At 40.6% G+C, this 17,573-nt stretch overlaps 1 protein-coding gene across 5 annotated transcripts in view; it reads right to left on the bottom strand.

The window, feature by feature from the left end:
- Nucleotides 1-17,573, bottom strand: part of pde4ba (phosphodiesterase 4B, cAMP-specific a) — a 223,520-nt gene that overhangs the window by 48,899 nt on the left and 157,048 nt on the right. The window lies entirely within an intron of this gene.

Genomic DNA, 17,573 nt, shown 5'->3' with positions numbered 1-17,573 from the left:
CAGTTTTTTTTTTTTGTTTTGTTTTTTTGTTTCGTCCAACAAAAATCCCATTTCTCCAAACACAGGCCATTCGGGAAGCTATCTCAAATGGGTAAAGCGATAAATAAATGAATTAAAAAGGCTGAAATACCCATTTAGGTCAGTCAGTGATTTGGAAATGGCCACTTGGAGTCTAGTGTGTGTGGGCAATCAACAGTTTTTACAATCCGGTCTCCACAACAAGTAAAAACAAGCCCCTTGTTTCCTCTAGCGCATGAGTGATATGTTTTGAGTAAGAGGGTAGATATTACAGTGATTTATAACAGCGAAGCATTCACAGGTACATGATTACTCTAGCCCAGATGATATAGACTGCCTGATAGAAAATAATATTGATGACGTCCCCTTGTCTCCAAGAGTCACATCATACAAACAACAGCTAGATCTGAGCAAAGCGGGAGAACAGGCGGTTTAGAGGAGAGTTGTGATATTCTTCGTCTCCTCTCTGAAAGTAAACATGCAGCTCCCCACATCGCAGTTTCACCTGATGATGCAAGGTGTAGTCGAGGTAGGAGAAAGTGCATTTGTCCGAGCTGTATACACATGAAACATCAAAGTAGCGAGTTGGTGCTAAAGGCCGAGTTCAGCCAACGACAGGATGGCTCAGTCACTGATGACAGGAATGATTTAAGAGTGGGCTGTGGTTCCTGCTCCTCTTTTGAATGTTGTTCATGTTTCCAGGCCTCTCCTGGGTTTCTGACACACAGTGGAGACAATGACGATGACGTTAGGACAGACAGAGTGGCTGCTCTGAGTCAAGACAAGCATAACCAACTTTCTCATCTCTTTGTTACCCACTCAATGCCACAGACCACTGTACAATTAGATCAACCAAAACAGTAAGTCACTTCATCCAGAAGAGTGTAAAGAGCAGTGAACCTCAACTGGCGGCCTGCGGGCCGCATCTGCCCGGCCAGCCAGTACCCCCCATCCCCCCCCCCACCCACCTGTGCTATTTAAGTTCTTTGCAGAAAATCCTTCTCACATAAAGTAACTTTTAAATCAAAATTGAAAACTTTTCACTATTCATCAGCCTAAGAATAAATGTTTTATTCTGCACCTTCTGCACTGTAACTGCTCAATCTTTACTTTTTTCATTTTATTTCTTACATCAAAATTTTTTATTGCACAATCTACTGTTTAATGTTGTCACCTTGATTTAATGTTCTGGAGCGTGAGATCGATAGGCAGCTTGGTGCTGCATCTGCAGTGATTCGGGCGTTGTACCGGTCTGTCGTGGTGAAGAGAGAGCTGAGTCAGAAGGCGAAGCTCTTGATTTAACGGTTGATCTACATTTCTACCCTCACCTATGGTCACGAGCTTTGGGTAGTGACAGAAAGAATGAGATTGCGGATACAAGCGGCCTAAATGAGTTTTCTCCAAAGAGTGGCTGGGCTCTCCCTTAGAGATAGGGTGAGAAGCTCAGTCATCCGGGAGGGGCTCGGTGTAGACCCGCTGCTCCTCCACATCGAGCGGAGCCAGTTGAGGTGGCTCGGGCATCTGGTCAGGATGCCTCCCTGGTGAGGTTTTCCGGGCACGTCCAACCGGGAGAAGGGACTATGTCTCTCACCTGGCCAGGGAACGCCTTGGGATTTCCCCAGAGGAGCTGACCCAAGTGGCTGGGGAGAGGGAAGTCTGGACCTCTCGACTTAGGCTACTGCCCCTGCGACCCGACTCCGGATAAGCAGATGAAAATGGATGGATAGATATTTCCTTATATGTTCATTTTTAAGTTGTTTTTACCTTTATTCATTATTTGTATTATATTATTTTTAGATATTTAAATGTTGCTTTCTATTTGGGTATCTTTTATCAGAGTGTTTTACTTAGACTTTTATTTATCCGTTGTTTATGCTTCATTTGATCTTTAACTTGTTATCTTAATCTCTTTAGGTTTTACCTGTGTTTCCTCTGTGGGGGCAGACTGCCCCGGGAAGAGGCAGTTGGCTGGGGCTGCCTGGGTGCTTCTCGTGCCTCTTCTTGGTGCCATGTGGTGGTGTCCAGTCTGCTGCTGCCGATCCTGCTGCTCCCAGTGAAGTTGGCTCCTTTTAATGGCATTTCTGTCTTCTTTGTTCAGGGTGTCCGCGGGGTTTTAAAAAGTATTAAAAAGTGATAAATAAAAATAGTCAAATTTAAGGCCATTAAAAGTGTTAAATTTGGTCTCAGAGGTATTATTTTTTCCAAGTTAGGTATTATTTTTTTCAGACTATCAGGTGTCGTATTCTGAACATCGACATAGAAATATATTCCGAATGAAATGTTTTGAACGATTATAAAAATAAAACAAGCCGATTATTTGCTCCTCCCACTTGAGCTGCCCTGAGTTACAAATGAAGCGCTCCGTTGCCAACTTAGCGACTTTGATGCTATTTCCAACAGCTTTTCAGACCCCCTTCTTGACTTTTTAAATCTTAAAAGTACCTAGCGAACACCTCAGAAACATCTCTGGTAACCCTTAGCTACTTTCTGGATAACTATCGTCGACATTTCCTGCTGCAGGTTAGCTAAACACTCCGCCTGCGCTCCGGACCGTTCTTCAGGACATTAGGAAAGGGAATGATGTAGTGATGTGTCAGTCGCTAAAGAAACAGCTCAGAGCCGGCTCCCTGTTGGAGTAACCAGAGTGAGTGACACACACCGTACCTGCGGGCTCCTGAGCCACTAAAAACGGCTAAGTGTGCGCGTGTGGCGCGCTAAACACACGTGCAGCTTGCCCCTGATTGCTGTGAGACCGGGTTGGGGGGTGGGGGGTGCAGCTGTGGTTGGGACAATTATTACATTAACTGATGGACTTGTTAATAAATAGTTTATAAATAAGGTAGAAATAAGTTCCTCACGCTAATAAATAATAACTAATCTCTCTGAGGACACGGTGCTAGTGCACTCTCCTACAGCTCCTTGACACGACTCAATAAATGTTATGCAATATTTTGTGAACATCAATTTATTTGCATGTATTTGTTATAAATGCCACTGTATAATTCTTGCTGTCAGTATTTGCAAGATATTGGTATTTGGGTCTGTACGGGTTAGACTTAAATGAGTTAAACCAAGGTCTATACCCCTTGGGTCATAAACTATGAGCTATAAGTATATTGGTCTTTTTATACTGGGAATCAGGAGTTCTTTTAGTGATCATCTTGTTTCTTGTTTATTTTTGCCCTGATTGTGCCCTGAGCAGTTTTATGACTGAATAAAAATAAATTAAAAAAATCTACATAAATTGAAAAATCGTCTTAAATAATCGAGATCTCAATTTCAGTCACAATAATCGTGATTATTGTTTTTGCCATAATTGAGCAACCCTACTTTAGCATATCCGGTCACATTATGATGACGTCATATTCAGTGGTCGTTCTGCATCATTTCAGGCCCCGTGGTCAACTGTCTGAACCGCTGAACAGAAGTGCCTGGCATATTTTCTAAGTAAAATAAATATGCGCAATACGTTGTCAACATCAGTGAGTCTCTAAGTCTATGCTTTTTGTATGTTATATATGTTAAAATATGTGTAAATAGGTCACTGATTAACACTTGCAATTTAGTGTTGTGATGGTTTTTAAAAAATTCTGAAGGTAGTAAAAAAAAGTATTAAAAAGTAGTAAATTTTACTTAAGGATTGCTGTATATACCCTGTTGTTTCCTATTGTATCTGTACTCAGCCAGTTGTCCTTTCACTTTAGCTTTTCAGTGTATATTTGCATGGGAAAGGAATGATGGTGGGAGGAGGGAGATATAGAAGGGATGTTGGATGTTTGTCTGTGGGGGAGGAGTGGGAAATTGACTGTTGTGTGGTTGTTTTTAATATTGGACAGCGCTTTGAGTTGCACACATTGTATGAAAAGTGCTTCATAAATAAAAGTTGATTTAATTTGATCAGCTAAAGTCAGTTTTGGTTCTCGAAACAACAACCAAAAATCAAAGGAAGACTGATCTTCTGATCTCATGAAACTGGATGAATTTGGCCAACTCTGTTTGTGGATTGCATGAGAACCCTTTAATTGATTTATTGCTCCTAATGTACACTGATTGCCAAACAGTATGTAAACAGTAACAAGGCCAACATTCGTCTCGTAAATCAAAACCACAAACTGTTGACTAAACCGTCTACGTCCACCGATTCTATCAACACATGGCAGCCAACAGATGGCTTTAATGTGCCAGAAAAAGGTCTTTCTGCTTCCACCTGACACATACAGAAGATGATGTTTTAACCAGATTTATATTTGATGCCATGGCAACAAGAAGACAATCATTAGATTTTGCCTAACAGGACCGTTTAAGTTATTGGGAAATAAACCAAGAACACTGAGTTTGTACCCGATCCTTCCAGCCTTAATCCCAACGCAAAGTGGTGGGGAGTTGCAATAAAAGAATAAAATGTCCTTTAGTCAGTGACATGAGATGATCCAGTTTAATTAACCACAATTAAAATGCATCTCTTTGGTACAAACAGGCTTGTTATTGGCTTGTGGCTTTGGCTTCTTGTGCGAGGAAGTTGCATGGTTAGGATCTGCCTTGATTATATGAAGCAGGGATTATTTATCTTGCCTGGTTCAGCTGAATCTGGTAACATTTTGCAGTTAGCGTAAAATGACTTGTAATTACAGTAAGTGTGACAGTAAAGCCCCGTGAGATGCCATCCGCTTGGCCCAACGTTTTACAACCCCATGCCACATCATCCCAAACTGTTTCTCGGACCTGCCATGAAAGAGTTTACAATCAAAACCATTAAAACTGAAGCAGGGTATAACCCACTTTGTAGCAAGGAAGTGAGAATAAGAGATGACCACTCAGTGGATGGTTGAAGAGGATAATCAGTGACCGTGGGTCAAGCACCAAACAAAAACAAGAGGCTTTATAATGAGCTTGACACTGCACCCTTCCCAAAAGGGGTTCACTGTTCAGCACAATTAAACTAATTAACCCTGACCCTCTTAATTAAATAGGAAAAAATAATCTAAAAATATTTGTGTTTGGGAGAACTTTCATCGCTGATTGGGGGGTACTAGGTCACGAGTACCACAAACATTCAGTTTAGAAAAACGTCACTTGAGTGTTAAATGTTAATTTGTTCTTTGTTTTGGGACAACTGTGAAGACAATACAGGAACCTTCTGTGTGAAATTTTCTACATCTTGTTCAGAAACACTGGGCGGGTTCCCGCGCACGCTCCACTCTCACTGTCAACACTTCAGAGCTTGGCTACTGAAAGCTGCTTTAGAACGCGTCTTCTCACCTCACTGTCTGAAGTCCCAAGTAGGTATTAAAACAGAAGTGACATTTTGGGTGAAATTTGACAAAGTTTCAGATGCAACACAAAGGTTTGCTGCTAAATGAGAAGGAAACATAATATCTGGCCATGATTTATTCCAGCTAAGCACCTAATGAGGTCATTCCCATTAAAAAGAAACAACTCAAATCTTATTTGTCAAATCTGAACGCTCCCAGTTCATCAGGGAGGGGTAACATGTTCTGTGCTCCATTTTATCTTTAAATCAGGGAACAAACACATAAAACAATGCTCAGTGAGGTCAGTGTCCTGAGTCGTTTACTCACACCAACACGAGACAAGAAACGGCATCTAATGAAGACAAAGTAGAATATCACGTTTCAGTGTAGAAGAACACTTAAGGTTTGGTTTTTGCCCTAGCGGGTGACCGAAGATACATATCTGCCTTTGTCCGACACAAACTCCTCTTACTGACTTGCTGAGTAAACACAACCTGGTGGATGCCTTACCCAATCCAAATTCACATAACGTATTCCATTATGAGACTAAGGTGCTTAAACAGACTAAGGGTGTTGTCACAGGCATGTAAAAAGTCACAGTTTACCTGGGATCCATCAGCAGCCTGCACATGCTGTACTGTATGATCTGTTCTGTACGCCTGACAATGATTTAGAAAAGCCAGACTAAGTGCACACATTTTCCTCTTTCAGGATGAAATGATGTCTAACAAGAACATCTATTTTCTCCTTGCTCCAATTGTTCTCTAGATGTTTGCGCAATAAGCAGCACACTTATCCCAAAAGGTTCACATCTACACCTCAAGAATCACGGTGTCTTGTGTGGGTTTGAACTTGGATAGCTTCGCAGCAAACGTAAAATAAATATGTGGCTTTAGTAGCTTTAAAGAACCAATGCTAATAATTTCATTGGAAAGAGGACGTAAAACCCAGAAAAACAAGCCATCCTCCATTAGGGGTGAACTTTAAATGGATCTCCGGTGACAAACTGATGCAAGCCCAAGAAAAAAAAAAAAGAAACAAGCTAGCATGCCTTATTTAATAACAACAACTAGAAGCCAGGTTTAAGAGCCATCTGTGAATCCGCCTGCAGCAGTGAATGTAGAGAGTAATGGAGGAGTGTTTTATGCTGAGGCTTGTGACGCAGGTCAGTCTATGCCTGTTCTTTGTCTCACTGTAACACCAAAGAAATCCATTTGTCTTTGTAGAAAAATGGATGAAGTTTCTCAGCCGGGGGGGGGGGGGCATGTTTTCTTGTTTCTGTCTCTGAGTGTGTGTATGAGTAAGTAACTATCATTTCAGTGACCCATTTCCTCATTGGTGTCATAAATCTACCCAGCAGGACTTCCTTGTATAGAAAGAAAGGTGTCATTTATGGGAAACATGTGTTTGCTTCATTTATGGACAATCATGTGTGTCACACACCTGTCTTGCATGAATTAACAATGCATGTTATGTAATCTGCAGATGCATACAGCCTACTCCTGCAAACCTAATCTAGGGATGGACAATATGTCGGCATCAATATCGGTATCGGCCGATGTTGGTCAATTTTTAACATATAGGTATCAGGCCAATATTAACAACTGATATTTTTTCCATCTTGTCTCCATTTGTATGCCTGTTTCAGAGGGTGGGGGGGGGGGGGGGGATGTGTATTTGTTTAGTCATGTGACAGTGATTGTAATTATCTCAGAAGTGTAAATTTGTGTGGTGTGTGTACATAATAATGTAAATACAGCTTTAATAATAAATTCGGCTTATTTTAGATGCATTAATGCCAGTATATTGGAATCGGTTATCGGCCATAACAGTGATCTTAATATTGGATATCGGTATCGGCCCAAAAACATCATATCGGTGGATCACTAGTAATCTCACATTGCCCTGTAGGTGTGTTACATTTCACTTTTATCAAATATTTTTGATTGTAAATTGTATTATTTGTTAACTTATGTTTTCTGAGGATAAAACCACATTTTCAAGGGGGTCCTCATTCATTACGCCTCTGTCAGTGTGCCCCAGGGCAGCTGTGGCTACATCGTAGCTCATCACCATCAGTGTGTGAATGTGTGTGTGAATGGATGAATGATACACTGTAGTGTAAAGCACTTTGGAGTCCTTACTGTGAGAGGCAATATGCATGAGCGGATCATTTATCATTTATTTATCATTACAATCAAACAGTTTAAGATAGATGAATTACAAGTGGTCTAAAAGAAAATATTAAATCAGAACTATATAAAAGCATAAATAATTTTAACAACAACAAAATTTCCTAATAATGGTTTGATCACAACAGGTAGAAACTTAGAAACAATTGCAATTACAAAAGGATGTGACATGTAAATAAAACGTGTTTTTGAATAAACGAAAAGAGGTAATCAATCTTATCTCAGTAGGAAGCCTAGCATAGTAGTATTAGCTAAATCTAAAACCGTAGCAGTTGTAAGGCCTGCAGGTCGGTCTGGCCGCGCTTCATCGTAGCCTCAGCAGGACTACAGTTGGCCATAGAATAGTTTTATGTGTGGCCAATAGGGCTGGGGGTAAACGATTATTTTTAAAACGATTATTCTGACGATTATTTTATCGAATAGTCGACTATTCTAATGACTATTTATACAATTAATCTAATGATTATTTTTCTATTGCACAGTTAATAAAAACCAAAAAATCTAATAAATTCCTCCAAAAAAAGTATTAATTGTTACTGTAAGAGAATAAACACTACAGGCCTCCCATTTTGTACAACACTGCTTTTATTGTGTTGCGGTTGGTTACGTTCTGGTGACGTGTAGAACTTGGGAGTGCAGGCTGCTGCCTGAGAGGTGGTTGGAGACGGAGTGTCTCCATGCTGCTTTGTTTTGGTCACTTATGTGCGTGAGGCGAGTGGTGTTACGACTCTTCCTGGGGAGTTTGGCTCGTGTGCAAAAAGGAAGGGACAATAATGTGGGATTTAAAAGTTAAAATGATGATCAGGTATATTTACAACTAAAAAAAAATAAAAAATAAAAAATCTTTCCATCCACAGGTTGGGAGTAATAAAACTAATTCTGCCAGTGGGGAATTAAAACAAAAGTACAAATAACTAGGGATGTCCCACTGGGCACAGATTACAGGGTTCTGGACCAAAATGAGAATCTCCAAAGTTCCAAACTCTAAACTGGGTAGTTAAACCAAACTCAAGGTGATATTTTAAACTAAACCGAAAACCCACAACACTCTAAATGTAATAAAAGGGAGATCTGCACCACAAAAAAGATGAACTCTAAACCAAAACGCAACAGCTTATCCAAACGCAAGAAGCTGTTAGCGAAAATGCTAACAGTAGCTTTACCAACGTTAAGTTCAAGTTACCAAGTTTAAATGAACCAAAAACACCCAGCAGCAAACAGACCAGCACGGAGGAGAGACTGCTACCACCAAAACAGCTCTCCCAATGTCTGAAAGAAGCTCCTTTATGAAGGGAGAAACGCTCCCGGTGATTTTCTGCAACTGCGGTAGAGATGAAGCAGCGCATTTGACCCCGGAAGTTGTTGTCCGTTGCCGGGAGACGAAGGCAGGCAAAACACGAAAGGAACCTAGTGGCGGACGGACGTTGTTCCGGGTCTTTGGTATTTGTGGAGATGTTAGTGAAAGTGGAGAAGAGGGCGAACTAGAGGAAAAACAGGCAGATTCCTCCTCTATTTACAAACTCCTGGGGATGCAACAAGTGGGCGCGGTGCGTCGACTACCGGATCTGACGTCGACAAATTTTTAGAATCGAGCCGTCGACGTCATCGAGGCTTCGCTACAGCCCTAGTGGCCAATAACAGCACTCTACTTTTGTTGGGCGGGCTTAATGCTAGAGGTGTGATGGAGAAAATCAACAACAAAGATGACGTCAGCTCAGGATTAGTGCTTGTTTGAAACAGCTTTTGCAATAACTTTGGACGATTAATTGAATGTAAAATTTTATACAATGACATATCATTGAGGTTTTCATTGGACACCATGACAACGACGTGACTGGTTTGCATCACGATGAATACATCATACTGTTCATTACACAGATTGGTCATAGCGTTATCCAATTGTGTGCAGAGACAGTTTGATAGACAACTGTAGACTCCGCCCCTATGAGTGAGCCGTTTCAATGGTTCGTGGCCAGACCAAATATTCGCATACTGTATACGGGATGGCTTGACAGGCTAAAACAGTTAACCAGAAAAAGCTGACCGTCACAGCTAAACGGCATTAGCAAACACTAAAATGGCTTTAATTCCGCTAATTTTCCAAATATTGAGCCAAAATACGATCTTAGTACCCCGTATTCCACTGTGTGAGATCTTAGCATAAAACGTTAGCATTAGCTTTTGGATCCTGCTGTCTCACGTGAGATTATAGTGTTTTTCCCCCCAAATTTAACCAAAAATTTGTTATATGCATTTACACAGTTTTCAGCAGCGCGCACACACACACACACACACACACACACACACACACACACACACACACACACACACACACACACACACACACACACACACACACACACACACACACACACACACACCATCTAACCAGAGCTTTGTCTGTCTCTGCTAGAGGTGAACTTTCACACACTCAAGCACGGATAAATAAAACTTGCTGCTTGCTCCAAACACCCGTTCAAAGAGCAGTTGCTGTAAATCAAGAGGAAATTTATCCCTCATATCACTACCCTTCCCATCAGCTGTCTAAACGGCTCCCGTACAGGAAAATCCAAGCCACTTCACTTTGACATAGTTCGTGCCTCTGAAACGTTCCCTTTTTACTCGACCTAGAGCCACTCTGAATACCTGTCGTTACTACCGGGGAGAAAAAAGGGTTTAAGACCTGAAATGATTTAGTAATACAAAACCACGAGCTTTCAGACATTATGTGGGACTGGCTGGAATCTCTCTCATATGAAATGATACCCGGGGGATCCACACAGTAGTTGGAATGGGCGTGGGAGGTTTACTGTGGCCATTAAAGAGTCAGGAGCGAGAAGAGGTAAAAAGAGCCAGGTAACATAAGACACCCAGTCACAGTCTTTAGATGGGTTTCTATCAGTGATGGGAATAACGCAGTTTAAAATAACAGCGTTAGTTTTTTCAGTAACAAGTAATCTAATTTATTACCGTCTTCTTTTATCATAACGCGGTTTTCTTTACTGGTAAGAAAATGCGAGCGTTACTAATTTAGCAGCGCGGTGTGTTGAAGCCGTCATCAGCTGATTGAGAGCTAAAGAGGCAGATGTTTTCATCCAAGTGCATCACGGCCATGAAGAAAGAGGAAGACGTGATGAATAGTCTACGGCTGTAGCAGCCGCGGCGTTACGGGTGGGCCTACCGGGCCTGGGCCCACCCACTTGTACTCGGGCCCACCCCATAACAGCCGTGAGCTGATTTGACCAGCAACCAACACGTGTTTTTTGCGTATGTCAAAGTTAAATTTCAACAGAAGATAATTAATAAAACACTTTGTATAAAATGTACACAGAAGTTAGTCTGTGCCTAAAATTATTTTATGTTATTAATTTTGTTAGTTTAATTTCCATGATAGTTGAGCAGGTGAGGATTTTAGAGGCGTCACGCATGTCTCCGTTTTAAACATCTTTAAACTGTTCACAATACAAATCCAGGCTCCATCTCGTTAGATTGATGTAATTAAAGTTTGTACTCAATGGAACTTTACAGTAAACATGTTGAAAAGGTAAGAAAAGGATCAGATTACATGTTTTTTTTTTTTTTTAGATCCAAAGAAGTTTTCTATTGTTGGTTAGTTGCTTAGCAGTTGCAGCTTCCGTGGCTAGCGGGTAGTAGCACGCTTATATTATTAATTTAATAAACATATACACAATTTAAAAAGTAAAAGGCTCGTTATATATTTATAATGAAACTAATATGCATAAAACGTTGTGTCACGTGACATTACGTGACCGCCATCGAAGCCACGGTCACGTGATGCAGGTTTGTTCCATTTAACCGTTTTCTTTGACCAAGGAAGGACAGTATCCTCCTAAACAAGGCGCCTGACCTTGCAAGACATTGCCTCGCAAGGCCAGGCGCCTTGACATTGAGTAACACCCCCTGTCTCTCTGAGGGATGTGTCACTTGGAAAAATGTTAGCTAATTATGAAACTTTGGCTGAATAGTGCTTGTTCCCATCTCCAATATGGAGAAGCATGACACATCCAGTCTGTCTGAGGCAGAATAGCCTCTTCAGCTCAGAAAGCACCTGTAGAGATATTTGATCACGCACAAAGTTTATGTGGTGCAGAAGCGGTCGGGCCACGGCAGGTGAAATGTTCCTAGCCTACATGAAGTGAAACTGTTTATTTGTAACATTAATATGTTACTGGACACGCTGGTCTCTTTGGTTTGGCCAGTTTTTGAAGTGGAAAACACACACACACACGCACACTCACGCACGCACGCACGCACACACACACACACACACACACCAATTGAAATAATGCTGATGAGTGGACTAGAAGACAGGTGATGGTTTTTGTATTTAAATGATGATCAGGCTGCTGTAAATGTAATCTCCATCCACATCCAGACAGAATTATCTACTATTCTTTCTCTATTTGCTCTGCTCTTGTCTGGGCTGACGTAGCTGACAGTGCACGTGGCACACCTAGCGGCTGTGATGCACATTTTACGCATTTGGAGAGGTGGGCTGGATGCTTTGCTTTTACTGGAAGTTGGATTTTTTTCTTCAAAATTGTCGGAGATTTTGCCCATGAATAACCGTAAAAACTACCGGTGTGCATGTACCCTTATGAAAGAGTGGAGAGGTAAATATTAGAAGTGCAGGTAATGCATTCTGGTGCCGGTCCACTTAACGCAAGGGTGTAGACTAAATATTAATGAAAAATCAATAAAAATAAAATTGTGAATTTTTTGTTCCAGTCATTAGTCATTTATATTCAATAGTGTAGTAATTATTAGTAAATTAAGTGTGATTAATTAAGAGGGGAACCCATTTTTCTTGAATTCTTTAAGGAAAACAAGTAACAAAGTAGTTATTTGTCTTGGTACTTAGTTACTTTTATAATCTTGTAACTCTGTAATTAACTGAGTAACTTTTTTTGACAAAGTCATCAGTAACTATAACTAATAACTTTTTTAAAGTAACATTCCCAGCACTGGTTTCTATCAAAAGCCTGACTGACAGTGTGGAGTCACTGCAGGTCACAGTAAAAGCCTTCTTGGAAGAAGAACTGCTTTTATATACTTCCAAAACCAAATGCACAATACTGAATTATTTTAGCAGAAAGAGCTCTACATAATCAGCTGCCTTACATGCAACAAAACCAAGAACTTCCTCACCCAAAAAAGAGAGAAATATGCTACTTTTCTGTTAAACTCCTCTAATATGTATTTGATTAAAAGGTGTATGTTTGTTCTGCTGCGTATCTCACTCGTGAGATCTAGAGTAAAAGAACATGACACGTTCTTCATGATGTAAAAAGCTTTGACCCCCTGCTCCAGCTTTGCTGTCATGTGTACTCTTCCTCCTGTCTCCAGATCACTTTTATCTCTTGTGTCCTCTCGTGACACCAGTTCTCTTTTCATCTCTCCTCCTGTTCTGTCTCTCCTGTCCTCCTCTTTGACCTCAGCAGTGCATTCCTGCACGCACTGAACCACAGTTAGGTGACGGGAGTTCAGGATGGTCTAAAGGTTGTATTCGATACCATTCGTAAGACTGATGGGCTCCTTTTTATACTTAATTGGGTGGCTCGTTCAGCTCTTTTTTTCTGTGAGTTTATATGAATTTTTATTTTGAAAAATGTATTCTGATAATCAACATTAATATTAAGCAGTTGTTAATACTTTATTGAACAGTTTATGAATGCTCAATATAGCACTAAGTAACATTAATAAAGGAACCCTTATTGTAAAGTGTTACTTTTGTAATTTTATTTCCCCTTTTTATGACATATCACTGCATACAGGTGGCAAGAGCCAATTTAATTAGTTTTTATTTATAATGTTTTTATAAATAATGTACAAAATAAAACAAAATATTGTAAAGTTGATACATTAACATTAGACAATAAGTAGTGTTTAGGCTGCTTAAGCTTTATAAGGTTAGCCAATAGAAAAATATTGTTACCATATTTATTTACCAGTAAAGAATCTGGATGTGAATAATGTCTGATGAGTACTTTAAATCACATATATCCTGCCTGACCGTATTTCATCAGATGTGTGAATTTTACCAGGAAGTCGGGTCATGCCTTGGTGTGATTTTCGCAGCTAAATGCTGCAGAAATGGACAGATTATTTCCTAATGTGGTTGCCATGACAGCAAACAGCTGTTTTGGGTCTTTGACTCTGTATGACGTGGAAGCTTTCAGAATGTGTGAAAGTACACTTCATCCACTCGTTTATGAGTACGATGCAAAGGAAATCTCCTTTAAAACAGAAAATGGAATAATGCCTTTTATTGGTTTTTATTGGTTGCTATAAAAGCTGAATTACAGACACACTCGAGTTGAGTTGATGTTATTTACCAATTTTCTTTCGTCACACAAAAACTATTTTTAAATGTTTACATCCTGATTTGATTTACAGCAGATTATCTTCAGCATCTCTAACTTTGAACTTGTGAGAGAAGAAGTGTTGTAGTTTTCCAACCTGGAATGCCGATGATCCACAGCGTGGTGAGAAAGTCACCGGTCTTAAAGAAAGAACGATAACTCTCAGAGATAAGCTTTAGTATGACAACATCAGTGACTACACTGTGTTTTAGTACAAATCTGAACACAAGCTACTGAAAAAGCATTATGAAAGGTTTTCACTCAACTGGATGAGACCTGAACACACACACACACACCCCTAATCCTTGCTTTCGTCAAGTCACAACAGCTGGGAAACAGAAAAACAGGAACAATCTGATATTCTCTTCCTGCCTCTTGTTTCCTGCTCCTCTACCTTCCACCCATAAGGAGAGAGAGAGAGACAAACGGCTGGATTGAAAAGAAGGGCTGTGTCATAGGTGTGTGTGTGTGTGTGTGTGTGTGTGTGTGTGTGTGTGTGTGTGTGTGTGTGTGTGTGTGTACTTGTCTTTATATGTTTAAGTGGTAAAATTTGGACTTTTAACCTGTATGGTATGGAGATTTCCACATTGTGGGGACATTTTGCTGGTCAACACAATGCTAAGCACCCACATGGTTTTAGAGGTTTGGTGGGATTTGGCTTTTAGTTTAGGTTAGGGTTAGGAATAGACCCCAATGGTTAAGGTATGGGCTAGGGCAGGGATTCCCAAAGTGTGGTGCGGGCACCCCCGGGGGTGCGCGAGCTGCCGCTAGGGGGTGCGCGAGGTGAAAAGTGTAATGGCTGCGGAGCTCAGAGAAGTCTGTCAGATGTCACCATTAGCGTAGCCAGAAACTCATTTGTGGGTGGGCCTAAGATAAAGTAAGTGGGCCCAATAAATGCAATTGAAAACAAGTATATTTTTGCGCATGTGTGTGGGTCTTCCGCATGTGCCCTAGCTTCATAATAACAATGCGCCGAGCTTCAGCACGTTGGCCTACGCACGCCGATATGTTCCGTATTTGATCATTTTTAATGGTGTTGGAGGAAGCTGAAGGTGAGTCATTCTGGCAGATTGTAATTAACACCTGTCTCATGCAGGTGTTCTGACATTGTAAACGTCACACACAGAACATTGTGGATGTAACTAAATAAATCAAGAAATGATTCCCATTCAGGCTATTAACAGCGCCCTGAAGATATAAAGTTCAGAGTGCGTCTGTCAGAGGTCAGACGCGTTCCAGCGGAACCACGGCTCATGGAGCTGTGCTGCCTACGCGCACACACACACACACAGATTCAATAAGCGTGCACGCTGCGCAAACTCTGGCGAGCTCTCAAACTGAAGACAGAAATGAGTGCTGCCTCCTCTGTGATAAAAACTTTTAAGAGGTTTTATAACATTTTTCATTCAAGGTCAAATTAAGATATTAGCTTCTATTTTGGGATGACGTATTAAAGTCGGGTCCGCTCCAGCTCATGAACCTGACCACAACCCCTGTTACTGCAGCATTTGTTATTTCAGTCCGCGTGGCAGCAGATCGCAGATTCAGCCACACCATAAAACAGCAATAAGTCGGTCTGAGGCAAAAGTGAACCTCATGGCTTTCCATATTTTCCCCTATAGACATTTGATTACGCACAAGTAGGTGATCAGCTCAGGTTTACGCAGAGCAGGAGGAAGGAGAGCGCTCTGGCCGCACAGGTTAAACGTTCCTACTTTAAGAAACCCGTTAAATTGCATTGTTTATGTGCTACCTGGGCACTCTAAATATTTATTTAAAATTAAATCAAAGGAAATTGTAATGGTATAGAATGTTTATTAATTACTATTTAAAAAATGAAAGTGATGGGGAAAAAGGTCGATCATAGTTTTTCAACCCTGTCCATGCCCTGATGTGGGGGCTGGGGGGTGCGTCGACATGGTCGGGACATAGAAGGGGGTGCGCGGCTAAACAAGTTTGGGAACCACTGGGTTAGGCAGAGTGGAGTCACTAAAATTAATGGAAGTCAATGAATGTCCACACAAGCATATAAACGCAAGTGTGTGTGTGTGTGTGTGTGTGTGTGTGTGTGTGTGTGTGTGTGTGTGTGTGAGTGTGTGAGAGAGAGAGAAAGAGAGACTGTGGTATCAGAGAATAAAGACCATCAAACTCAGATTATGGATCCTTTTTTCAAGCTAAGTTACTTAATTCAAACATAAATAAGAGCGTTAGTCTCGACACATTTCTAAAGCAGTTACAGCAATAATCTTACTAATGATTTTTACAGAAACACCAAACTACCACAACACACTAATTCATTTGTCTGGATCATACACATTACCACTTTAATTATATTTTATGCACAAGAAAGATCAGAAAAATATAAGATATACATGTAATCCAATGGTTGTAAAACTATAAAACATAAACAATTTACTTTTGTTTCCCCGGAGGAGCAGATTTGAATATTTTTTGTTTAGTTGAATGTTCTAGTTCAAAAGGCTAACCGGTCACCTTTATGAAAACGAAAGAAAATTACTGACAGAATGCTTTTGTGTATTTCCAACTTTTAAGGGAACATTTTAAACTTATTAGTATAATAAAAATATGTTTAGTGAATTAGTTTTATTAAATGTGTTGCTGATAATAGGATAGTTATGTTTCTAGTCACTTAGGGGGTTTAAAACCTTGTGAAATAAATGATACTGAGAACTGTTTCCACGTGGAGCTGAATCTAGAGATGAGGAGGAGGATGATTCTAACATGAAAGGGTATGATGCACAATAGTGTGTCCACACACACACACACACACTTTTGCAGCCTTACTCAAACTCTGAGCACCTGATGAGCTGTGGTTTTGAAGAAGGAAGTGAAAACTCAGTCCATCTGCTTTAACAGGAAGTCAACAAAAGCCACATACAGGCATGCTGACGTCAATTAAAACCACAGGAACACCTCCCCATATCACACACACACACACACACACAAGCGCACACACAAGCACACACACACAAGCACACACACAGTTGCACGTTTACCATTTTATATGTGTATAGCATGCAGTCGTGCATTAATTCAATGAATACATGTAAACAGAGTAAATTTACAGTGAAACATGTCCTGCTAAACTATCTAAGCTCTGGTTTGATGTCTTAGTTGGTCGAGTAGGTATCATGGGAAATATGATGGTAACACTTCTGACTTTTCTCCGTTTCACTGCTTGTCTTCTCCATCTTTCCTTAAAAACATGTTTTGCTGATGTTCTTATAGGAGAGGTGCAAAAAACCCAACTTATTCTTACATAATTAAAACTTTCTGGACTTCATTTATAAACAGGCTTCCTGTTGATGGGTGCAACATTACGTGTTTTTCTACAGTCGCCCAGAAATAAAGCAACTGGTCTGATTCACGCTGATCAGTACTGCTAACCGAGTAAATGACAGAGCTGCACGTGCAGATCATGCACATCTCTAGTCTCTGTGAAGCAATCAGCCTTTTCTCAGAAAATCAACTATCACATGTGCAGCATGTCCACAATCAAACATTTATGTAGTCATTTAACATAAAACATAAAAAAAGTGGTTCAATCTTGACAAGTTTCTCTCTGGCCTGGACGTGCACATGCACACAGAGCAGAGCACATAAACGCTCAAGCAGCTGCTTAAATCCGACGGTGATGGGGGGGGTGGGGGGGTGGTAGATGTTGTCTGCTGTTATGGACCCTGCTGTGTGTGAGCCTGCATGCGCAT

This window comes from Nothobranchius furzeri, chromosome 8 (genome assembly GCF_043380555.1).
Source record: "Nothobranchius furzeri strain GRZ-AD chromosome 8, NfurGRZ-RIMD1, whole genome shotgun sequence".
Lineage (NCBI taxonomy): Eukaryota > Metazoa > Chordata > Actinopteri > Cyprinodontiformes > Nothobranchiidae > Nothobranchius > Nothobranchius furzeri.
Note: the sequence above shows the minus strand (reverse complement) of the source record. Positions and strands in the feature narration are given on the sequence as shown.